The following is a 27,299-nucleotide window of genomic DNA, read 5'->3' as shown; positions in this document are numbered from 1 at the left end:
GAACTGTAGCTCTTCTTTCTGTTTGCTGCTGCCATCCATTTCCCTTTCACTTGTTTTAACTGTTGTATTTCATTTCAAATTGCTTCCACTCTTACTAAAAATGAATTTAGAGCAGGAAAAAAAAAAAAAAAACACTGACAAGTTTTTTTTTTTTCCATTTTTAAATGAGATTTCCAGGGCTCTTGTCATTTTCAGGCACAAGAATTTCATTTGCTAATTTTAGAGAAATTATGTAACTAATCATTAAAGCCATTGGGGCTTTTCTTACAGATTAAGAAATTGCTCTCCTCATTTTATAGCCCTCTCACTCCCAAAGTCTCCCCAAATTTTCTTTTTTTGTGGGGGGTGCATTACTCCATGAATTCATATGGAATGGACTCCAGCACCTCAGGTTCCTTCCAATTGGTCCTCACAAAGTGTGCTTCTCTGGGCGGAGCGGGCTGGCGCTTCAGCTAAACCCAGGTGTTCTTCCTTTGACCTTCCTTTTTCCCCTGGTCATTTTCCTTCACCCACTTCAGAAGGCTGTCTCAGCTCTTAGAGTGCTTGATGTGCTAAGTCCTTCCATTAATTCTCTTGGCAAGAGTCTTGCCCTTGACTTGCTTGTTTACAATGATACCCATGGAATGCTGGGTAATGTTGTAGACTTCCGGTTTAGCTGGGCTAACACTTATTGGGCATTCTTTTTTGAACAATGTCCATCCCCTTGATGTCTACAATATCACCCTTCTTGTAGAGTCTCATGTATGTGGCCAAAGGAACAACTCCATGTTTCCTAAAAGGCCTAATGAACATAGAGCAAGCGCCCCTCTTCTTTCCCTTTGTGTTTGTCGTTTTGGTGACCTACTGGAAGATGGCTGCCATGGCCTAAAGGAAGGTTCCCCAAATCTTCTTAATGGAATCAGTATATAAGAATACTTAAGAAGAGTATCTTTCCTCTAACACCAAGATTTAAATATATCAGTAGAAAATTTGATTTCTGTGCATGTGCAGAGGTAAAGATTTCTTACTGTTCCCAAATCAAGACTAATATATAATAACACAGTCAAATCTTAGAAACTCCTCTTATAGACTAAGGCTACCCCAAACACAGAGCCAGAAGAAGACAACAAAGGTCCCCAGAAGAAACTAAGAGAGCAGTGGTCAGATTGGTAATTCTAGTTACATGCAAGGATTGGTTCTAGGAAAATGAGTTGCTGCAGCTGAATGCCCACACTCTTAATCTATTCTGCTCTAGTTCAGGAGAATGGCTTGAATACGTGAGATTAACCAATCAACCTGGCCCAAGAGTACATAGCAGGAGGCCCTTACTTTCCAAAGGCTTTGCAGCCTGTGTGTGTTGTCTACATACTGGACCGCACAGGAGCAGCCCAAAGAACAAACACTGAAAAAAAAAAAAAAAAAAAAAAAAAACTCCTAAGTCCCTATCAGCTGAATTCCCTTCGTCTTAAAATGGAATTGGGAAGTTAAAATGGATATCTGGTATTCAGTAAGTTTCTCAGTAATCAGTTCAGACATTGATCTAGAAAACTGTGACTTTTCTTTTGTATTTGGGCTTCTTCCAAGAATTCATTTTGAAGCAAGTTCACATTTGCATTCAAATATGGGTATGCATATCATATCAGTTATGTATCCATATCTGTTATCTAAGAAAACAAACATTAATTCTATTGTGCTGGATGCAAGAAATTTTTATCTATCAGATTCACGTGCAGCTTAGAGCAGATGAATCCTCCTTAACCATTGAGAGCAAGATTGTTGTAACCAGCAAGGACAAACCCAGAAGATGTTTTAGATCCTTCCAGAACACCACCTTCACATGGCTTCTTTAATAAGAATGTGTTCCTCATTATAACACCACAATTTTCATGTCACCAAGAAAGTACTATTTCAAGTCAGTCACATGTTGATGATATTAAACGACACAGATTTTCTTATGGTTAACCAAAATTAAATCCTTGCACCAGCATGGCTGTGGTTTAATAGATGACTTAACTAATTCTGAAACATGGTATTCCAGGTTCTTGATCCGACTATCCTTTTATTTTTATTTTTATTTTTATTTTGCAATACAATTCAGTTCTACATATCAGCCACGGATTCCCTTGTTCTCCCCCCTCCCACCCCATCACCTTCTCCCCAGCCCTCCCCCCATTCCCACCTCCTTCAGGGCAAAGCCTCCCCTGCGGACTGAGATCAACCTGGTAGACTCAGTCCAGGTAGGTCCAGTCCCCTCCTCCCAGGCCAAGCTAAGCGACCCTGCATAGGCCCCAGGTTTCAAACAGCCAACTCATGCAATGAGCACAGGACCCGGTCCCACTGCCTGGATGCCTCCCAAACAGATCAAGCCAATCAACTGTCTCACCCATTCAGAGGGCCTGATCCAGTTGGGGGCCCCTCAGCCATTGGTTCATAGTTCATGTGTTTCCATTCGTTTGGCTATTTGTCCCTGTGCTTTATCCAACCTTGATCTCAACAATTCTCGCTCATATAAACCCTCCTCTTTCTCGCTAATTGGACTCCCAGAGATCCACCCGGGGCTTAGCCATGGTCGATCCAACTATTCTTAATCACTTAAGTGCATAGTATTATCTGTTCACTGCACCTGACCACCGTCTTTTAGGAATGCTGACTAGTGCAGCTACATATTTCAAATGTTAAACCTTCTAATTAGATTTAAGTTGAATTGAATATCTGGACGCTGTCGGGTCCTGTACTGCCTCCTTAATTACAATGAATATTTATGTTACTGTATATGTTCAAGGCACATTTTTATTTATGAACTCATTCAACCTCAACATAGGTTTACTTTGCACTAAGTGAGCATTCCTTTCTCAGAGAACGGTTAAGAAAACAGAAACCAGCTTCCACAAAAATCAAGATATGAGTCCATATTTTTATGAGATTAGAATTTGGGGCCAAGAAGAAATCATCTTTAAAATTAATCTTGCTTATATCAAACAGTTTATAAAGCTCCAGGTATTCTTCATTGGGGTGGGGTGGATCAAGATCTCCATCAAACTGATCAACTCATCATCCAACAGTTCTACAAATGATCTTATAGTTTTTGAGCAACCGAGTATCCCAAATCTATTGTCATTACAAAATTATTCTCCATGGCTCTATAAAGGACTAATTCTGAGTTTCTGAATAGACCCCAAAAGTAAATGAAGTTAGACATTTGGAAAGACATTAAGCCAAGTTCTCTAAGCAGAAGCACCAGTGGGGGCAGGTTTTTAAAATGGAGGAAGCACCAACCAGTAGCATTTTGCCTGACTCTACAGGCTACTGGCTGAGCTCTGTAAACTATACACATGAAGGTTGCTCAGCCTCTTTCCTTCATTTATGCCTTCCTGGGAGATGTGAGCTCAGATGCCACCACACACCAAGACCCAGAGGAAGAATTATTAATCAAAACAGTGAATTCCAGAGTAGCCAGATTTAATGCAGGGCTGATTTCAGGTACTGCAGACATAAGTAAGTATGACTTTGTACCCAGTGATATTTTTCAACATATTATAGTTTTGTTACAAAGTATTTGTGATTTTGATAATAATACAGTCTTAAAATTTTCTTGTTTGGGGGAAAATAGATATCTGAGATTCATTCAGATTATTATGTTTGCACTTTCCTAGGTATGAGAAAGTTACCTCTATTTCTCTAAGACTAATGTCACACTAGCACTGTTCTAATGAGAAATAGCAGTGAGTTATATTTCTATCACTGAGAAAAATTCTAATCCTCGCCGAGCGGTGGTGGCGCACGCCTTTAATCCCAGCACTTGGGAGGCAGAGGCAGGCGGATCTCTGTGAGTTCGAGGCCAGCCTGGGCTACCAAGTGAGTTCCAGGAGAGGCGCAAAGCTACACAGAGAAACCCTGTCTCGAAAAAAACCAAAAAAAAAAAATTCTAATCCTCCTTCAGTTATAATTTCCCATTACCACAGACACCAAAATGAATATTTGTTCCTAAATACAAGAGGACACAGGAATTGATTCCTTAAAAGATAGTTAGGAAAATATACAATTTTGTTTTCATAATACAGAAAGATGCAAAATGAAACCCAATAGTAAGGTTTATGCAGAGGAGACATCAATGAGAAACAATATTAGGAAATAATTGCCCATTTTGCCCATCCCCTGGGCAAAAAGCATTAGTAATGTCTCAACGATATTTGCAATGGTTTTGTAGGATAGTGTAGACATTTGTCTAAATTTCAGAGTTTTAAAGATAGAGTGGCCCTCATACTCTGTGACAAATTACAGAATGATAAAGGCAAATTTATTCCTAACCAGAAAAGTGCAGGATCATAAACAGAATGTCTTTCTCCAAAAAGGGAGGTCTGCCTATATGCTAGCAATCCCCTTGAGATTAGGCTGATTCCTAATTCATCTTTCTTCATCCATAGTTCCAGGCTCTAACCCACTGTTCACAATAAGAGATGGATGTGCATTACTTACTCACTGGGGCCAGTTGCCCATTAGTCTTCTATCGACCTGGAGGAAGAGGGAAATCAATCCAAATAGGGCTCCTGCTGTCTGTTGAGAAGTAAGAAAGAAGCTGTCAGGTGGGCTTGGGCTCATTGTCTCCTTGCTGAGGTGCTGTGTAGGCTGAGCCGGGAGGCTCAGTGGAAACTCCTGCTGAGGAACAACTGGGCTGCTTAATAGGTAGGAGAAAAGGAATCTTTGGTCAAATGTTTATAGTCCCTGCTCTGATAAAAGGGAGGAAAATCCCCCCACTGCAAAAGGTGTATGAGCAAGCATGACAGCATATTCTATGGAAGGAGATTTTCCTAGGAAAATATCTCTTGGCATAGTATGCACGCCATTGAAAAAGGTTCCATGTCTGGTAAGAAGCTCAAATGCTGTGTCCAGAAAGCAGTTGCCTTCAAGTCATCCACCTCCTCTGGCTCTTACAGTTTTTCAGCCTTCTCTTCTGCAATTCTCCCTGAACCTGCAGAGGAGGGGTTTGATACAGATGTCCCATTGAGGGCTAAGCATTCCACAGTCAATTTTCTCTGCATCTTGACCACTTGTGGATCTCTGTGTTAATAGCCATCTACTGCAACAGAAACTCCCCTGATGGGGGTTAATCTGACCCTGGTACTGAAATTCCATGTGTACCAATGCGAGAAAAGGAACTTTGACTGTACACATCATCCGGAATATACACAGGAGTGTCTATCTCTGAACTGAAAAAGTGGAGGTCAGAAGTGTTTTGCGTAGGCTTCTGTTTAGATTTTGGAATACTTACACATAAATAATGAACTACCTTGTAGATGGAGCCCAAGTCTAAACATGAAAGTCTTGAATGTATCAAACCTCCCTTACACTTACCATCTGACAGTGATGCGGTTCCACAGTGTACATCCATGTTTTGACTGATACTCATCCCATGAGGTCAGGTATAGAATTTTCTACTTATTGCACAGTATTAGGAGTGATAGTTTCTGAGTCAGCACATATTAGAATGAATAAATAAATAAATTTTCAAATAAGTGATGTTTAACTTATATAAAGCCTAGAGGAGAAAGAGTATGAAGGATCTTATCGACAAAGAGAACATTGCAATTGATAGTATGCCTTTTATTAATGACATTTTATGATATACAAACATTGTATTGAAATTCCTCTATGCTACTTTATTTCAGTAGAAATGAAAATATTTCATGTGACAATGTTGACATATTGTCTGTTTGATTTGTCTCCTAGACTATTTTCCAACCCTTTTAAAATTCTCACTGAGACTTCTACAATGTTGTAACTCCAGCATTATAAAAGATTGTTGTGCTTCATGCAAAAAAAGTTGCTAATTAGAGATTATCTTTATATTTACATTATTAGTCTGAAAAATTCCAAAACATGTAGTTCATAGATATAAACTATTATTTAGTAAGGTAAAACATTGTAGAATTACCAATGACTTAAAGTGACTATTCTGGAGACTGCACATAGCTAATAGCAATGTGGTAGGTAGAATTATGGCCAAGTATACATCTTGGTCCCCATAACCCATAAATATGATACTTTATAGGGGAAAAGATTTCTACAAGTATGATTGCAGCTCAGACCTTTAGATTCAAGGTTACAGTGGATCATGAGACAGAACACAATCTAATCTCAGCATTCTTACAAGTAGAGGACTTTCTCCATCTGTGATCAGGGCCAGAAAAGATTTGCTAAAACTCAGTCTGTTATCATAATTTTGAAAACAGAGATATCAAGAAATGAGCGGCATCTACCTGATCCATGAAATCTAGAAGCTGAAATCTAACAGTGAAGAATAAAATTATCTCTAGAAGCAGGAGGGGCATACACTGGGACAGTGATGGACATCACCAAACGCAAAATCATAAACTTACTTTAAAATGTGATTTATAACTCAATTGTGTGGAATGCCACAATCAACTTTGTAGATGTCAATGCTGTTTCCCAGTTTCAAAAGGTTAGACATGTCTGCTAGAGATTTTCAAAAGTAAGCCAGTCTTTCTAACACCTTGATTTTAGCCCATTGAAGCCTGCAGGGAATTTCTAGCTTTCAACACTACAAACTAATTTGTGTTGTTTAAGACAGTAAGTCTATGGTAGTCTGTCACAGCTACTACTATAAAGAACTTTCAAAACAAAATATGTGAGAGATTGCCCAATCAAATAGTTCAAATGCTATTGACTCCCACTAAACTCTGAAATAGTCCCCTTGTGGACTGGCTCTTTTGAACCCGATTTCCTCAGTTTCAGAAGTCACAAGGACAGTCAAATAGTTTACAGCCTCCTTGCCGTCTGTGTTCCTGTCTTTGTTCTCTTGTAGTGATGATGATCATCAATAACAAGGAACCATCCCAACCACCACTCACTCAGTCTCATCTTAAATTTATAGTCAAAATATTTCCTTTCCTGGTTTGGCATTTGAGGAAAATGTAAAATTGTGCTGCGTTGATTACCTCTCAACACCAAGCATGACTTAAGTGTATTTCTAGTTAAAGCTGTCTACCACTATACCAAATAGAAATCTTTCAAGGGGTAATTCGTGAGGATTCTAGTGGGATGTATGCCAAAGAATTTTAGTAAGAGAATGGGCAGCAAAACAAGCCAGGGAGTGTAGGTGAAGACCCAAGCTGGTCTTGGATGTTTTACTATAAGCCAGAAAGAAAGAATAGTCTCTTTGTGCCAGGTTTCAGCCTTGCCTACAACATAGTACCCAGCATATCCTTCTGGCCTCTCCATTTCAGAATTTCAAAGTCTGACTTGATATAAAGTCTGTGCTAAAGTTCTAGTTATTTTCTGAAAAACTAAGTGTGGAGGCCTTGTGATATCAGTCCTGTGTTACAGTCCTCATTCATTTGTGCAACTATACAGTAGAAATGTAATTAATGCATGGTGTGCGGAGGACCCAATATTTAATCTTTATCCACGTGGGTTTTTTTTTTTTTTTGTTTTGGGGGGTGGTTTGTTCATTTGTTGTTTGTTTTTTCGAGACAGGGTTTCTCTGTGTAGCTTTGCTCCTTTCCTGGATCTCGCTCTGTAGACCAGGCTGGCCTCAAACTCACAGAGATCCGCCTGCCTTTTGCCTCCCGCGTGCTGGGATTAAAGGCGTGTGCCACCACCGCCCGGCTATCCATGTGTTTTAATTCATATTTATGCCTCAATTTGTGTCTAAAGCTATTAAAATTTTGTAGTTGTTGAATAAGAACTTTGTACAACTCAGGTCTGTAATTATGGGAAAGACTAGCTATTTTTATATAATAGTAGGTCCACAGACTGCCTATCACTCTTTTCACATACAGAGGAACCAGAATAAAACATGAAGTATATCAAGGTTATCTATCACCTGTTCTTTGTAAATAATTCCTAAAGAAAAAAAAAGAAATCATTCCAAAGAAATCAACTAGATGAGTACTAATAATTCACTACTAACATGAAAGTTAATTTCTGTAAAAATGCAAATCTCACTAACAGGAACAAAGCTAATGGTAGTTATTAAAACTGATAACAACAATTAAATTTCATATTCCTTGGAAACAAAAACTTTAGTTTAAATAGAAGATCAAGAGAAGCGATTATAGTAAGACTAGATGAGTAAAATCCCAAGCAGACCAAGCGAAATGAAAGTTCATTATTTAGAAACACCAATTTAGAAGTTTATCTGATAGTATCCATGCCAAAAAAGGTTGTTTTTTACAAAACTCATTTCATTAAATACTGTATAAGAATTAAGGCTTTCAAACTAATGAAATACTGGTGTTTGCTTTCAGAACATTTGCTCCCATTTATAAACTTGATTAACTATTTCAATATTTACCTTCCATTTCTTTCATATTTTTCCATGTCTTTTCAATCATATATTGTCCCTTGAAAATGACAAACTAGATTTGCTAGATCAGTTATTCATTCTGAAATCATACTAAACAACCCCCCCCCAAAAAAATAAAATAGACCAAATCACACAAATATTCTATAAAGACAAAGTATGGTATGAATTAAATTAAAATATATTAGCTGGGAATAGCATGTGCCTGGGAGGCTGAGACATCAAGATGATATGAGTTTGAGGACAGCCTAGATTTCATGAGGAGTTCCAAGCAATGCAAAAAAAAAAATGTTAAATATGTTAAATTTTAGTTTATTCTAACAGATAAATTTATTTGGTGATCTGTTATCAAAATATCTATTTGTCACTGTTAATACTTAATATGATACTAGTAAGTTGTGACAAGTATTTTTTGTGATGTGGAAAAAGCTTCATGGTAAATCCAAATGCTGGTGCAGTCATGTGGCCATCGTGAACATGTGACCAGTTCTTAACAGGGTTAATTTTGATCATGTTATGAGTGACCCTGAAAAATTTTGGTCTGTAAACTTTTTATGTATAATCCTTTAGAACTTCAGATAAAAAGACGGTTTATTGAAAATCCCTCCAATGTGTTTTGTCTTATCAGGTAAACTGAATGTTTTTTAAGACACATGAGAAAAGTGTTGTTTTGTTTCTTGTTTCACATATATTTAAAAAATAAGATTTATATTCTTAAAAGAAAAATAAAACCTGAAGATCCATTTTAGGCAACTAGTAAATTCTAGCATATCAACAAATTGTTGGAATAAAACTGACTTATTAAACATTTGAAGGTATAAATGAAAAAAAAGTTAACTTGATGCATGTGAAATTACAATAGGCAGATTTCCAGTTTCTCCTGTTCATCTGTTACTAGATAATCATGTTTCAGAGCTGGAAAAAAGGTGAAAGTAATTGCTGGCAACCCTGAAGGTCTAAACTTGACCCTGGTGACCCAAACAAAATGGAGAGAACCAAGAGACTTCTGCAAGTTACCCTGTGACCATCACGTGTGCACCATGGCACACACACACCCCACATACACACATTAAGTGACTGAAATTACTGCAATACAATTTTTAAAAGAAAGTTATGTTTCATGTATGCTTTTTTGTTTTGTTTTGGGTTTTTTTTTGGATTTTTTGTTGTTGTTGTTGTTGTTTTTGTTTTTCAAGACAGGGTTTCTCTGTGTAGCTTTGCGCCTTTTCTGGAACTCACTTTGTAGACCAGGCTGGCCTCGAACTCACAGAGATCCGCCTGCCTCTGAAGTTATTGAGTTAGTTTCTCTAACACTAATGTCATCATTGTTCTATTCTTGCCCTTCCCAAGTTTAGTATATTTTCTCCAATTTTATGTCAATTTGCTGTTGGGATATTCACATGTTATAGCCTTTTAAGAAATTGTTTTAAAGTCATAACTGAGTGCCTAAGGAAATGACTGTTGATAAGCAAAGTCCTTAGCTGTGCTAACAGGAACACAAAGATGCCTTCTTAGCGAGGGTGACCTGAAATCTTCTTATTTATAAAGTTCAAGGATAGCCCAACAATATAGACAGGATAAAGAAAGTTAATTCAAAATTTCTGGGTCCACACATACATTATGAAAATAAAGACTGGAGGTGTTGCTGAGAATAGGGTGTCTTAAAAATTTTACCAAGAACCCCTTTTGCCTGAGGACTTTTTATATGACTCTAGATGATATAGATATATACATAGGTATACAACTCAAACATTTACTGATAATAAATTATTTAAAACATTTTTTAAAGTATTTAGAATACATATATGTTTAAATTTGTTCAAGACGAAACACATTCACACACTAATGAGATGAATTGCTTACTTATTTTTATATAAAGAACTAAAACTTGAAAGGACATTTGGCTTTTAAGATTAATTAATACTGATATTTTTATTGTTGTTTCTTAAAAGTAGAAGGAAAACACTGCTTTAAGTAGGTAAAAAATAAAAGCTCACTTCAACTCCAAGCATGAAGTAAAATATCATAATACTAGCAAATCAAACTAAACTTGTCTCTGCATTCCATTCCATCCTATTCTAGTATTTACCCCACAATTATAACTTATCTAAAATTTGTAAACTGATTTAATATTATTTTTATTGGACTTTAAAATCTTATAGTTTAATTTAATCATAAAAATTCAGCCTAATGAAAAGAGGGCTTCCATCACTTCCAACCTCTCTCATCATATTTCACCTTTTGTGTCCATGGGTTACAAATTCTTTTCTGATTGCTGAGGTAGTACCTCATAGTTTAAATTGCCCCAAATTTACCTAATTAGAACCTCTTTATGAAAATTAAGATCACTTAAATGTTAATTATAAAGATGCACTAAAATTCCTCTGGGTAGGTGTTTGAGTGAGTTTGTTAGGTAAATTCCTACAAGTACGACTCCCAGGTCAAAGGTGTTTTAATTTTGAAAAACTAATTGGAAAACTAAGTTTTCAAATAGCATATCCAATTTCAGTACTTCTAAATGTGTGTGAATGTGGTTATTTTGTTAGACTACCTGAGATGGAAATTTTCATCATAATATTTCAATTACCTTGTCATAAATTTCTTAATGAGATTTAATTTCTTTTGAAATGTGTCCATTCATTCTTAGTCTCTGAATCCCATCGTTGTGTGTTTATCTGTGTTTCTCTTGAATTACTGAGCATGCTGGTCCTTTACAACAAATAATAAACATTGTAAAAGAAAAATAAGCACTGGAAATCTTGCTTTCTGATACCACCTGTAATATGTAAAACTTCACTTACAATCAGTTTATTGTACCTGAGGCCATTTAGGACATGGTATCAGGCTAGTGTTTTGTGCTGTAGATTGAACTGAGTGTCTTGTGCACCCTACTCAAGCATTTCATCACTTAGTTGATACTCAGCCCTAGCAAATGTTTTTTTTTTTTTAATAATCCCCTTTAACTCTTTGTAAGTTATATATATTTTTATTATGGTTGTTCATCATATCTTTCCATAACTATTTCCTTCAAATACTCTCTAATGCCTCTGATGCCATCACCACCCAATTTCATCACTTCTTTTTACTTACTTTTTATATATTTATAACCTCTGAGTTTAATTAGTGCTGCTTATAAACACTAACAGCCTACCAGAGGTCATGTTCTCAAAGAAAGGTGACTCTCTCCCTCCTCAGCAGCCATCAACTGCCAATAACTCCTCCCATCCATGCAAAAAAATTCAAATAAATGAGTTTTCATCAGTGAGGTGATGAGATACAACAGAATATAGGAGGCTCAGTAATGGTCAAAAAACAGATGTCTGTGGGTGCTAGTCTACAGCCTGTACAAACAGGAGATCAGCAGGAAGACAAAATGGATTAATACTAAGTATAAAAAAATAGAAGGTGTATACCTTAAAGGTATTTTAATCTTCTTGGGCAATATATTCAGAACTGAAAGCCCAGGCATTTAGTACACAGCTTAAATGTCCTTGGTATAGGCTTCAAGAACATAAGGTAACAAGGAAGTCACATTTTAAGATATTGCAAAAGGTAAATATGATATATACCGATCACAAGTGACATGAGAAAAGGATATATTTTATGCAAAAATCAGAAAAACATATATCCTGAAAAGACTGTTTGCAGTGATGGCTAAATAAAAACCTTAATTAGATTGATATTTGGGTATGTGCTAAACATTTTCATGTTACTCATCTACTAGTAATGTGTGCTTTTTCTTAGACTAGTACTATTAATTTTTGTATTTCTGCTAACCCATCCATTTGACTTAGATTTTCATACTTGCTTTTAAAAATTTTCTGTTGTGGTTCTTTAAATATTGGCTCCCTCTCTCGTTCTGTGCCTTTTTGATAACATTGTTTGTGCTATATGTTTTTAAATATTTCATGTGTATTTGAAGTAAAAGGACATTTTCTATTGCGTGATGGTGTGTGTTCCCCAACTGTGTCCCAACTGTGTGATTTCTGAAACCGCTGGATAAATTCGTATTTGAATATGTATAATTTGCCCCTTTGCTCTGTTCTTCTCCTGTGCACATACTTTCCATCATTCTACAGTTTGTGAATACAGTGTTTGCCATTCTGTTATCTGTGTCTTAAGACTGTTCCTTGCAGATTTAGTTTTCTCCTGGGAGATTCCCAAAAACCTGTCTACAATCTTTCTGGGAAATTATGAAGATTTTTTTTTCTTCTTTTCTACCTGTACTGTATTCTGAATCCATAAATACTATTCATTTATTTATAATTTGGGAATTGTGCTGTATTTATTTTGTGGTCCATTTTGGAAACTGTTAACGAGTTTTCACTGGTATCTAAGTGCAGGATGTTAGGTTTGAAGATCGTCTTTAGATTTTCTTACCTGTTTTGAATTCTTGTTTGAATTAAGCTTGCGTAGTTGTTATTACAACCTACAGTTAATAGGTTGGTCCTACGGATCCCTTGTGAATATCCGCTGCGTTTTTAAAGCAGTAACAGCTGTACTTTTTCCTGAGTGTCACTGAAATTAACAATCCACGTGTGGTCTGGGTTAAATTTGTTCTCCTGGTGCCTCACAGAAGAACACTGGTGTGAATGTAGTGAGCATAAACCTTCAGAAGCACCTGAGTAACTCCAGTGATTGCAGTTTGACAAGAACGGATGAATGACAGCAACTCAGTTCCAGCTCAGTCCCCCAGTGCTCACGTCCATGTACAGAGATGAGCTAAGGTTCCGGGTATCACACAGACATCGGAACAGGAAAGGCAATGCTGCGCTGAATCTGCTGTGTGTATCGAGTTCTCTGTTTTCGGATAATGTCGCATTTTTCTCTATTTCCCTCTCAGTGAAAGCACAACGTCCCTAATGATGTATGTTGCATTAGTCTCAAATACTGTAGTATCTGAGGGAATTTGTCGTGTACATTGTTTACGACCCTTCATGTACAGCTACATTCTTAAGATTGGTCACAGCGATTAAGATGGTGTCTTCTAAAATATTATACAATTAATAGATTTGTATAAATGCAACAGGGATTTTATTCATCCCTAGTTCAGGCTTTTCCATGAAGCTCATGGCCAGCTCTGAGTTTTCTGCTTAAGGGTCTTTGGGGAGAGAGCTGATAGTGCAGCCCATTCTGTCCTGTTGGATTCTCTTCTCCCTGGATGACTGATGACAGCAACCCTCGCCTCTGCTGTTTAGTCTCTAGCCTGGGATGACGTACGCAATGAACTCTTTGGAAATGTACAGGAAGATTTTTTTAATCTTTTTGTTTTTCCTGAGTACTTTGTGTCTTAAACCAAGGCTTAATGTGTTTAATAATTCACAAGGTAAAGATTCATCTTTCTAACTCCTACTGTTTTTGAAAATTCAGTGTGACATTTCCAAAGATAATGGCTTACTTTATTTCTCTGGGTCATATAAAATAGAAGAGGTGAAAATACCTGGTAATATCTTAGACTGTGGGGATTTTGTTTGCTAATAATTTCCTTTCTGGCCTGAGGCAGGTGTGAGAACTGGCCCTGAGGTCACAAGAGTGGGAGAGCTGTCCTTGCCCCCCACCAGCCGCAACACTTGGGAGAACAGGTCCTGCACCTCACCTGGGCACCACAATAGAGCCAACCCTGTTGGTGGAGGTGTGGGTGAGCCAGCCCCAAAGGAGGGAGCACAGGAGTCCTAGCCCCACCCCTCATCTGCCATATGGCCACAAGGACTGGGAAGATATGCCCTCCCCGTTCACCCACCCCAATCAATGCCTGAGGCAGGTGGGAGAGCTGGCCCTGATCCCCACAAGCTGTAACACCCAGGAGACTAGGCCCTGTACCTTACCTGGGCAACACAATAGAGTTTGTTCCTGATGGTGCAGGTGTGGGAGAGCCAGCCCTGAGGGCATGAAAGCAGGAGAATTGGTCCCATCCCTTGCTCATTGCTGGGAGAAGTGAATTAGGGAGGGCAACGCTGGAGAGCTCACCCTGGTGGTGAGGACAGGGGAGAACTAGTGGGCAGACCAACCCTGCGGCTGCCCAGGCCCAGACCCAGAGTTCTGACTTGGCCTGCCCCAGCATCCACCCCATCTGTGATCTGCCGGAGCATGTGAAGGGACCTCACCCATAGACCCAATGCTGCAGGATCTCCACAACACAGGACAACAACAGGACATCCAAGAAGAGTTCTAGTGAGGGTCTAGCATCAACAGTGCCCCAGAAGCCGGAGGCCTCAAACCAGACCAATCACTCTTTGAAATGAACACTTACAAGTAAAGATAGGTGGATAAAGAGGTTTACTGCGTGACTCACTGTATCACACTGCAGCTTCCATGATGAGATTTTTATTATTTTCCCTTTGCCCCACTTTTTTCTTTTAAATTTTGGGGTTTTTCTTGGGGCACAGGGAGATTCAGGGACAGAGGGTGGATGCAAAGGGATGGGGAAATGAATGGGATCAAGATACATGATGCAAAAGGCACAGAGAATGAATAAAAAGAAAGTAAAAACAGTAATAATAATTTCCTTTTGGAAACAACTCCAAACACTAAATCTGTCCTATAAAACTAGAGGAAATGAGGGGTTGTAGAGGTTGCTAAGTGGTCAGAGCACTTGCTGCTCTTTATAGAGGATCCAGATTCAATCCCAGTCCCCATAAAACAGTTGAGACTATCTGGAACTCCAGTTCTAGGGGATCCAAAGTTTTCTTCTGGTCTCAATGGGCACTGCACACACATGGTGCATCATCATACATGCAGGCAAAATACTCATACATGTAAAATAAAATAGAGATGATGAGACATCATTGTTATTTTCATTTGCATTTCAAAAGTACCATTAAGGAAAATGTTATGAAATTCACAGAAACCGATGACTACTTAACTTTGATTGAAATTATCCTTAGAGAATTGGACATTATCTTCCTTGAACCAAAATCTCTCAAGGGTTGGATTTAAGCTCAAATTTCAATTATATTGGGCAATAATAGCTTCCAAAGCATTGTACTTTATTTCAGTGATGTCACTAGCATTTGCCAAAGTACATATGTGAGATATTGGTGGTATATGTGTGTGTCTGTGTGTGTGTGTGTATGTGTGTGTATGTGTGTTTATGTAGGTGTACTTAATAGAACCGTTTTCTAATTTTATTTCTAAATGCATAAAAATAAATTTATTTGAGTTTCTTAGTTTTTGGAATCATGCAATACTGGAGATATATGTGTGTATGTATATGTACTTTATATTATAAAATTTTCTAAGTTTTATATATAAAGTATTGTAGATATTACTTAAATTTGTTTTATCAAATGATGTCATACTTACATAGATATGCTAACATCACAGTAAATAACTATAACTAGTTGGCAAGAAATAGAAAAACATACACATTTAGTATACTCACTAATAAAATATTCCTTTATAACAAAGTATATACTTTATATATATATAAACTTATTAAAAGTATTTTATAATGGAATTTTTTATCTACTTAATGTTAATGACATGAGATACTAATATAAGACATGTTCCTCTGGCATTATCTCATTGTTTTGTCTAACTCCTTATGTCAATCTAATCATATAAAACAATTATGTCTAAAATACCATTGCAATGATGTAAATACCATGTTTATTTGAAATTAAAAACAGTCAACAAAGCCGGGTGGTGGTGGCACACACCTTTAATCTCAGCACTCGAGAGGCAGAGGCAGGTGGATCTCTGTGAGTTCAAGGGCAGCCTGGTCTACAGAGTGAGATCCAGGACAGGCACTAAAACTACACTGAGAAACCCTGTCTCAAAAAATAAAAAAAAAAAAAAAAAAAAAAAAAAAAGAAAAGAAAAAGCAGTTAACAAGAATGTCTAGAAGAAATACAATAATAAAAGAAAACTCAAAATAAACATTATACAATACAGAAAAATGAGTTCTCACATGTAAAATAACAATTTGCATTTAGAAGGGAGACTAAGTGAATAAGAGGAGTGAAATATTATTTTTTCCAAAGAGCCATTATATCTATATGCACACACACACACACACACACACACACACACACACACACACACACACACACCAAAACAACCCACACATCTATCATCTATAATGGGTTCTTGTGCCACAGACTTTTTTAATATCACAGTCTTCTATTCCATATTTATCCTTGAGATCTATTTTTTAATCCTCAATTCTTGCTGTCAAAATCAGATACTCTTAAATTAAACATTAAAATGCAGCATGCTATCCAGACACCACACAATTTCCATATGGTGCTGTCATCATCTTCTCCACACCGCTCTCAAGCTTCTGCACATATCTGTTTAACCCCAAATCAGTAAATTTAGCCTATGCGAGAATGAGGGACCCTTCTCATCAAACGTGTATCCCACTGAAGCAAGGGAATTCCCTTTTTCATCATGACAAGGACAGACTGGCAGAAATCCTGCATTTCCTGGAATTCTCAAGTGGAAAATTCTATGAAAAATCATCCTGACCATTTTAGTGGCAACTCTCTCTAGAAGAATAAGATTACTGTTCAATTAAGTATTTTTACTGAGTATCCATTATATGTCCTACTTTATAGTTGGCACAAGAAATAAAATTATGAACAAAATAAACATATCCTTTGCTGTCAGAAAAACTATTGTATGTCATGTAAATTTTTTAAAAATTACATAGGGGCTGAAGAGGTGGCTCTTCAGACTGCTGATTGCTTATGCAGAGGACCTAAGTTCCATTATTAACACTCACAGTCAGTGGCTTGCACCCTGTAGTGGGTAGCCATTCCAGCTTTGATCTGGAAGTACCACTCCCGTTGAGGCTTCAGTAACTGTCACGCCTACAAGGCGGAGCCGAGAGAGGACCCCTGAAGACCTGAGATCTGGATGGGCTGGCTCTCTTGGTTCCTGGACCCTGGAAGTAGACCAAGCAGAGTTCCCAGAGAACACCGCCGGACTGCGCTACACCTTTCCCAGACCCTGTAACTAATCCCTTCACTTCTAAGTTACCCCACTAAATAAACCTCCCTTTTAACTACGTGGAGTTGCCTTAATATTTTAACCAATAACATCCTCCTGTCACATCTCTAGGAGTTCTGTTTGCTCCTGTTGGTGCTTTTACTCATGTATACACAGCTCCACATGAGCATAGACACATAGACAAAGTGAGAAAATAAATCATTCTTAAAATAGGAACATCAATTAGATAATCATAATGACAATTTTATATGTGATGATTTGTTTGATGGCTGACTTAAAATAGTCAAGTCGGCTATCACTAAACTACAGAAAGTTGCTGTCTCATTGTTTTGTAAGCTAGACATCTTAGTCAAAGCACTAAAAAAAAATGACTCCATGAAAGAAACAAAAACAAATCAAAGAGGGATGCAGGAAAGGCTGACAAGACCACCGTAGACACCCCTCCATTGGTGACTGTATTCCAACTATTAGAACGCTAAATAGACCTATCCTATTCAGCAACAAAAGCTCAGTGATGGCTCTTCTCCTCAGGTGGGATAAATATCTACCAGTAATACTGTAGGTTATAACTACAAGGAGGGAACTGCCTATGTTGAATATTTTTCAGGAACTGGGGAGACCAGGGTCTCTAGAAGACAATAAGAGAAGCACATAAGAAGAAATTCAAATATGAGGCATAATGTACAGTGCTACAAATGGCATATTGAATGTGTACACATTGGTCAACTATTACAGAAGGTGTCTAGGAAAACACCAAGAACAAGGTAAATTTAATAGATAAATTCAGCTAAATCACTGTGAATTGAATACCTTAAAGAAGTATATTGCTGTGGGGTAATGCTCTGGTACACTGTAAAGATTTGTCACTCTAATTGGTTTAATAAAATGCTGATTGGTCAATTGTCAGGCAGGAAGCATAGGCAGAGTAACCAGACTAGGAGAATTCTGGGAAGAGGAAGGGTGGAATAAGGAGTCACCAGCCAGATGCAGAGGAAGCAAGATGAGAACGTCACACTGAGAAAAGATATCAAGCCACATGGCTAAACATAGGTAAGAATTATGGGTTAATTTAAGTGTAAGAGCTAGTTAATCAGCCTAAGCTAGTGGCTGAGCATTTATAAGTAATATTAAGCCTCCAAGTGAAATATTTGGGGAGCAGCTGCTGGGTATTTGAGAGTTGCTGGTAGGACAGAAACTTCTGCTTATAGTATGTAAAGAAAGAGAAACTATTATATCATAAATAATGATAAAATGGAAGTCTCAACAATGAAACAGAGTAGAAACAAAAAACATTGGTTTTCATCGCTGCCTAAGGTACCAGCCTCCACCAGCACAGGGCTCAAAGAGAATCCAGGGAATCAGAGCATACTAAGACTTTTCTGTCTGAGGGGGTAAGAGAAAAAGACACTCACACACTCTCTTGATGGTTTCCTTCAGACTGTTTCTTTTTTCTTCTTTTGCATTCTCTATTCTTTATTTTCCTGGTAATTTCCTTCTTTCATGCTTGATGTTTTCTTTCTAACTCTTTCAATCTTGATGTTTTCCTTCTAACTCATCTTAACTCTATATTTATTCTTTCCCTTGCAGCTTATATATCCCAGCAAAATCTTTCAGGCAGTATAAAAATTACAATGTGGTTACATTCTGTTTGTCAAGTGAATGATTACAATGAATGCAAGTAAAAAAAAAAAAAAAAAAAACAGCTGACACCCTGAAGTCAACTGCCACCTGCTGCTCCTCTGACTTGGCCACCAGCAGGTTTTTAGAAAGGTCAATATAACAGCCAGATGAAAGAATATGTGCCTGCAATCCCACACCAGGAAAGTGGAGGTATGAGAATTAGGATTTCAAAGTCATTGTCTGCTGCATAGCTAGTTGGCATACATGAGATGAGACTCTGTGTGTGTGTGTGTGTGTGTGTGTGTGTGTGTGTGTGTGTGTGTGTGTGTGTTATAGTAGCAATTTCTAATAGAATCTACAATTTAGGAAGAGAATTTCCATGAAATTTAATTAGAAAGCTAGTATATGAACAAAATATTGGGATATCTCTCATAACTAGATTTTTAAAAACAACATATATATATATACACACATGTATATACAGAGATATTGTTATACAAACTTAAAAGTATTATAAATTTGGCTGGTACAAAAAATGGAGCATTTGACTCTTAACTAAGCTATACATTACTATTATTTTTCATAGGAAATTCATTTGGGGAAATAGTTATGAATATACCTGGCTTTGCAATTAGCAAGTGTTTTGTAATACCAAAATGAATGCTGGTTGATGTTAAAGTTAGCTTCCTCATAGTAAGCTGGCATTGCAATGGTGTGGATAGCTATGATTCCACTCACTCCTCAAGAACTTATACAGTTTCTCTGTTGACTGGGTAATAGTCTTCGGTCACCAGAATACTTTCTCCACACCATGCCTTCTACAAGCAGCAGCTACAGACACACAATTTTTTCATGTTCTCCATCACTTTTTACAATGCAATCAAAAACATTACCTCTGAGTTGCAGTACTTGACAATATTATTATGTGAATGCAAAGCCTTCTGTCACCACTGATTTCAAGATTACGTGCCAACATCACTAAAGGAAAAGACAAAAAATGACCTACAGAAGAGTCGGACCATGTGGTCCTGTCACTATCCCACTATCTGAATATAATGGATGTAAGAACATAAATAATACCAGAAAGATCGACTGTAAGCACTGAGTGCCTCTTTTTCACAGTAGGCAACACTTCCATCCCATAAGTACTCCATATTGGGCATCTTATTTTATAAGTGATGTGAGTGTATGAAGTTGTGAATATTTTTATTAATTAACTAATTGTTTCCAGCCTGATAACAGTTTCCCCCTTTTTCCCCCACAACCTCCCCTCCCCCACCCTATCTACTCCTCCTCCTCCTTTCTATTCAGAAAAGGACAGGCCTCCCATGTATATCAGCCAGCCATGGCATATCAAGTTGCAGTAAGACTAGGCACCTCCTCTCCTATTAAGGTTGGATGAGGCAACCCAGCAGGAAGAAAGCGTCCCCAATACAGGTAGCAGAGTCAGAGACAGCCTCTGCTCCCTCTGTTAGGAATCCTACAAAAAGACCAAGCTATACAATCATAACATAAGTGCAGATGGCCTAGGTCAGTCCCATGCAAATTTTCTGGTTGGCGATTCAGTTTCTGTGAAACCCTATGAGCCCAGGTTAGTTGATTCTGTGAGTTTTCTTGCAGTATCCTGGGCCCCTCTGGCTCCCATAATCCTTCCTCCCCCTCAAGGCCATCCACTCTCTCTGTATCTATGCAAAATAGTACTTGAAGTTTTAGCTAGAGCAATAAAGGAGATCAAGGAGGTACAATTGGAAAGCAAGAAACCAAGCATTGCTATGTGCCGGTGAGTTAATTTTTAATAATGAACATGTTTAACAATTGCTTCAAAACTTAACCAGAAGCTACTGAGACTGTGAGAGTTAAAGCCAGCACAACAGTGAACAGAGCTCACTCTGATAGCGGTCCTTAGTCATTTCATTTCATTCTTAGAAGAAGAGAGAAGACAAAAAGCAGTATCTGCTGCTGCTGTTAGCAACATGGGGTACCACTGAGCAATTCAGAAGGGAGGGACAATGGAAGACAGGAAAGTGGAAGAACTGCCACTTTAAAATGAGAAAAGTATTGGATTATTAAAGGTGAAATCCAAAAATAAAAATAGGGGTGAAAATTGCAGTAAGATTTCAACGTTTCTCTAAGGAAAGTCCTACTGAGTAAGGATGAAATCAATTCGTGAACTGTCCGTTCGGCTTTACTAAGCAATCAGCGACACAGCCATCACTCAAAAACTAATAGGTTATTGGATTTTTTGAAACAACTGATTCCAGGTGAAACCTGAAGCTGACATCCAAAAAAATCTTGCTCTGATTAATGTTTGCAATGACCTTGAAATTGGCAAGTACACTTGACAACTTTAGCCTTTCACTGGCGTAAAGTTTCATCCACATTTGGTGCTGTCCCTGCTCTGCTTTCCAGTTTTTCCCTTCACCTGCCATTGCTACCTCCCTGGTGTTCCTCCACATCCCTTCACTGATGCACTTTAAAATGTTTTTGTGGATGCTTTGTTTCATTTTGCCTTTTTTAATTTTTTACCTTTTGCTTATTTTTTTAAATACTCATTTTTGTTATTTATGATTTTAATTGCTTTTTGTTATTTTTAAGAGAAAGACAGGAAAAAAGAACATAAAGCTGGGTGACTAGGGATCTAGAAGGCATTGATGGAGCGGAAGGAACATGGTCAAAATATGCTGTATGAAGTCTTTAATTAATAAAGTAAACTTAAAATGTTTTTCTAAAAGAAAGCCACAGCCAAGGGAAATTTTTTTAATTGAAAATAGATTCTTCTCTCATACAATACATCCCCACCAGCGGTTCCCCTCTTGTTCCTCCCAGCTCTCCTCTACCTCCCTTCTTCCTCAGATCCACTCCCCCTCCATTTTGATTCAGAAAAGAGCTCAGGGCAGAAGAAACACAGAATGCAGAGTAGAAGATAATTATAAGGACTTGTGTGATAATGTGGCCAGTTTTACAATGGAGACTGTGCCCTCTCTACTTTACCGTGGATACCTTAGTGGAGCCTTACAATATTACTCATCTTTCTGTCACAAAAACATCATTAGAGACTCATGTTTAAATGTAAAAAGGTGTATTTTCTTTACTAGCTTTTGAAATACTTTAGCCATGGCCAGTTGGTTCTACTGAGTTAGGCTTATGGCAGAAGAGTTTAAAATTTTATCCTGAAATGTATAGTTATTTTTCTTCTCAGGCTTTCCTCCACGGAATAATTTTGAAATTAAAATGAATAAAATCCATTTTCATTATTTACTCACTGTAGCTAGAGATTTTCCTCCAGGTCCCACCAAGCCCGGCAGTCCGACAGCCCATTTATAAAATAAACACACAGAGGCTTATATTATTTAAACTGTTTGGCTTAATGGCTCAGGCTTCTTGTTATCTAGTTCTTCTATCTTAAATTAACCCATTTCTATTAGTCTATAAGTTGCCACATGGCCCATGGCTTACCAGTACCTTACATCTCGCTTGTCATGGCGGCTGGCAGTGTCTCTCTGACTCAACCTTCCACTTCCCAGAATTCTCCTCTCTGTTAGTCCCGCCTATACTTCCTGCCTGGCTACTGGCCAATCAGTGTTTAATTTATTAACCAATCAGAGCAACACATTTGCCATACAGAACATCCCACAGCAACTCATTATCAAAGATCTGAGAAAAATTGGTTCCACAGGTATGGTTGATATCACTGAATTTCTCTTTGAAGTGGTTGAACTTAGGGGGAAAAAACATCATCAAAAAACGTCTTTTGCTTTTTAAAAACGATTATCTTTATCTTCAGATAACTTTAAATTTGTATGAAAATTACTGAAAGAATAGAGACTTTATGCATGTTCTTCACTCAGTTTGGCCCATTCTAATTCTGTAGTTGCAGAATCTGTCCTATAGGTTATTGGGTCATGTGTTTGTCTGTGGAAACCCTCAGCGGCTCTAAGGTCTGCACCGGGTGTCCGGCCGCACACATGAGCCTTACTCCTGACCTTGCGCACAGCTTTCCCTGCTTCTTCTTCACAAGCATATTCCACCTTAGCAGCGTTAATCAGAAGCGTGTGTTATTTCCTGGAACTCTTCCTGTCTGGAGTTAAACAGCCCTCATGAGTTCCCAGGGTGTCCTGAGCATTGCTCCAAAATCACACATATTACATCCTGTTACACTCATTAATTTTCTTATCTGTCTCCAAAACTGTTTTTTAATTAGGCCATGCAGAAGTAAGAGAGTTCTCAAAAAATTATTAGCTTATTTCATTTCCTCATCTCATGATACCCCTGGAGCCAATATCCAAGTATATTAATAAAAACCACAGTAAACTAAATAATAAATATTAAACGTCACAATAGAGCCAAGGGATGAAAATATATAAAATATTTATATCTCTATCTTTATACTTGGCAGTGAAACCAGTGGCTGTTGACAAGAAAGCTACAAGTCTTACCAACAGAAGCACAGAATGAGCTAGGAAATTTTCCATTCAAAATTAATTGGGTCATTACATGTTTCATAACTCTCTCATTCTGGAAATGGTGGTTGGAGAGGGACTCTCATTACATACTCCAGGTTGGTCTGGAACTTGCTACATAGCCCAGGTAGAGCCTTGAGGTAATGGCTCTTCTGCCTCTGCTTCTCAAGAACTAACATCAATGGTGCCTGGCTCTCCTAACTACTACAGCCTGCTGCTGAATATGGCATCAACAAGATCTAAGTCCAGATGGCTAGAGATGTAACTTATGGACAGTACAGCGAATGATGCCTCACTGCTCAGCGAGTGAGGAACACTGATACTAACCACTGCAAGATCTTCTCAAAGAGCTCTGTGTGTTCTTTTAAAAAGAACTACTGAGGAGCCATTTTAGTGACTAAAGATTTTTTTTTTTTTTGGTTTTTCGAGACAGGGTTTCTCTGTGTAGCTTTGTGCCTGTCCTGGAACTCACTTGGTAGCCCAGGCTGGCCTCGAACTCACAGAGATCCGCCTGGCTCTGCCTCCCGAGTGCTGGGATTAAAGGCGTGCGCAAAATCGCCCAAAATATTGCATATCTGGCCATCAGAGGAATTCCAAATCCTGAAAGATATATGACTATTTTAAATAATATTTTTAAATTAAAATATAATTACATCATTTCCCCCCTTCCTTTTCCCTCCCACCAACACTTCCCATATAAAGACCTCCTTGCTCTTTCTCTTATTCATGGTCTCTTTTTCTTTAATTGTTATACACTTTCTCTCTGCCCTAAATACAAAACTATAAACTACTTAGTCTGCATAATGTTACATATATGTGTATGTTATCAGGCCTCATCATTTGGTATTGGATAACCAGTTGAGGGGCTCTTCCCCAGGGAACATTATATTTCTCCCACTCTCAGAATTCTTTAGTTGCCTATAGTCCTCTGTCTAGAGTTTTGCCACAGAGACCATTACAGAAAACCACAACCAATCGAAACCCAGAGAACAAGTGACCACGTGGTGCTCAGTCCTAAGACAAGGCAACACAACCACTGTACCTAAGGCTCAGGGAACACTGTGCAAGAGGAGCCTGGAACATTGCAAGAGCCAGAGGAGCAGGAGGTCTGCTATGAGACTGTGTCTCCAAGAAATGTCAGGATGGTTTCATCCCTGAAGTTTCAACAACATGGCTTCCTAGATACAAATTGAGAAAGAGAAACTCTTGATCTACCAACATGAAGGAGGGAATCTTGCTGTGGGATGATCTGTATGGCAAATGTGTTGCTGATTGGTCAATAAATAAAACACTGATTGGCCATTGGCTAGGCAGGAAGTGTAGGCAGGACAAGGAGGAGAATCAACCTGGGAAGGGGAAGGCTGAGTCAGAGAGACACTGCCAGCCGCCACGATGACAAGCAGCATGTGAAGATGCTGGTAAGCCACGAGCCATGTGCCAAGGTATAGATTAATGGAAATGGATTAATTTAAGCTGTAAGAACAGTTAGCAAGAAGCCTGCCACGGCCATACAGTTTGTAATCAATATAAGTCTCTGTGTTTACTTGGTCGGATCTGAGCGGTTGTGGGACTAGCAGGTGAGAGAGATTTGCCCTGACTGTGGGCCAGGCAGAAAAACTCAAGCTACAGAATCTCACATCTTCAACCCTGTTATTTTTTAACTTTAAAAAGTTTTACAATGTTCATTTCAATCATTTTTGTTTTATCAGAAAATGTCCCTCATCTATTAGAAATATTGCTTGAAATAATCAGATTAGTGTTGCAAAGAAAATAAGAGATAAAAGTCCAGAGACCGTGATGAAAGCAAACATTATAAATAACAACAAAATATTTAAAAAATTTAAAATTTAAGAAAGGCTGATCCTTCCTTGCATTTACAGATAAGTGGATATCTACCTATCTGTTTGTTTGTTTATTTATTTATTTATTTATTGGGCAAAATTTTAGAAACAGCCATATCTTCCCCAACAACAGGAGGCAGGTAATTGTTAATCAATTCATGGATTTTTCTTTAAGGTTTGGTGTGTCTTGTGAATCAACATAAAATTGAATAAAATGATTAAATGTTTCTGGGACTCAAGGCCTCAGAGTAAGTAAATAAGTATGATGGCATGAGGTCACAAGGAATGAATACAGATTTCCTCAGTGTGGTTTCCTCCCCTTATCAGTAAATCACTTAGTATCTCTCACTGTGCAAACCTTGTCTAAGACAGTTCCCTTGTCACACAAAGACTGGAATTTCTTCACAGTGTGCACTGACCCCCAAATAAGTCAGTTACTCAATTTGTACAGATGATTTGAGGAAGAATTATATGGCAGACGGGGATTTTTTTTTCTGCTACCATTGTAACTACTAAATAATAATTGAAGGAGAAATAATGGCATAAAGCAAGTAATAGCCAGACTGGGAGATGGCTAAGTAGATAAAACTGCTTGCCGTGTAAGACTGCCAACCAAGTTTGGATCCCTGAAACTGAAGCAAAATCCAAACATGCTGGTAAACTTCTGCAATCCAGAATTCTGATGGCATGATGAGAGGTAGAAAGAGGAGAATCCTCAGGAGCTCCTGGGACAGCAAACTTGGAGCACACAGTTTAGCAACAAACAGCTGAGGAAATCCGTATCCATTCCTTGTGACCTCATGACACTATGCTTACTTACTTACTTACTTACTCTGAGGCCTTGAGTCCCAGAAATAGTTAATCATTTTGTTCAATTTTATGTTGAGTCACAAGATACACCAAACCTTAAAGAAAAATCCATGAATTGATTAACAATTCTGAAGAGTGTTCTGGTGTTTGTCTTTTGGAGAAATAGGTAGAACATTGACTAATGGGGACAAAGATTACCTAGTGTTTCTAGTACTACACACACACACACACACACACACACACACACACATACACACACACACACACACACACACACACACACACACACACACATACACACATACACACACACACACACACACACACACACACACACACACACACACACACACACTGGATAATCCTATCTGGAGACAAACCTTAGTCATGGTGGGTGAGCCATTGATGCAGTATTAGTTTCAAAGAATCTAAAAGAATTAGAAGTCTAACCCCCCTCCCTACCCATGGATTAGGACAAATCTAAACACATTTGAAAGGAAGACAGGCAGCCAGTCTTCATCGTGCTGACCTTTAACTTCAGTACTCAGGGACATTGAGGTAGGACTGTGAGTTCAGTGCTAGTCTGGGCTCCATAATATTGCAGTGCCTCAAAAAAGCAAGCTAACTTCAAAAATAAAACATAGGGAAAGACTATTGTTTCCAGTGACTAGGGTCCAGTAAGAGCCTGACATGTCTGTCCTGTGTTGTTATGTGGTACAAGGAAGAATGCGTTTCCTTTAATTATAAGAAAATTTATCCCATTTTTGAATATTCCATCTCATCACCTCCCCATATCAACACTATGAGTTTTAGAATTTCAATATTCAGACCATAGCAGAATGTGTTCAACATAACGCACTATGAGAATATGAACCCACCTCAAAACCCACTACATTAAATTGAAAGTGAGGAGAGAGGAAAGAAGAGACGGGGTCGGGGGAGGGGAGAAGGAAAAAGGTGGAGGGCTGCAAGGGGAGGGAAAGATGTGAAATGAACAGCTATCCAAGGGTTTTCAACCTGAACACCAAGACAGAGCATCACTAGGGATGGACTTACATCCGGCATTACCTGTGTTTCTGTGGGTGAGAAGCTGAGATACTGAATGAGGAAGTAACACCGTTGTTAGCACAGGCTCCGTTCCTCTATGTCACCAGCCAAAGTTATGTTTCTTTATTCCTTGGGTCACATTCACATACAAACTGAGAGTGACAGCACTCATCTTAAGAGAAGGACAAAATGAAATTAAATAAAAGACTGGGGAGTATTGTTTTTATGTATAAATAAATGATCTTGCAATTAAAATATTTGAGCAGC

General features: G+C 38.1%; 1 pseudogene; it reads right to left on the bottom strand.

The window, feature by feature from the left end:
• Window positions 1-350: 350 nt before the first annotated feature.
• LOC128113818 (60S ribosomal protein L21-like) lies at window positions 351-27,050 on the bottom strand (annotated as a pseudogene).
• Between the last annotated feature and the right edge of the window lie 249 nt (window positions 27,051-27,299).

The sequence above is a fragment of the Peromyscus californicus genome, unplaced genomic scaffold (assembly GCF_007827085.1).
Source record: "Peromyscus californicus insignis strain IS unplaced genomic scaffold, ASM782708v3 Scaffold_18__1_contigs__length_77618521, whole genome shotgun sequence".
Taxonomy (NCBI): Eukaryota; Metazoa; Chordata; class Mammalia; order Rodentia; family Cricetidae; genus Peromyscus; species Peromyscus californicus.
The sequence above is the reverse complement of the archived record's forward strand: the minus strand, read 5'-3'. Positions and strand labels throughout refer to the sequence as shown.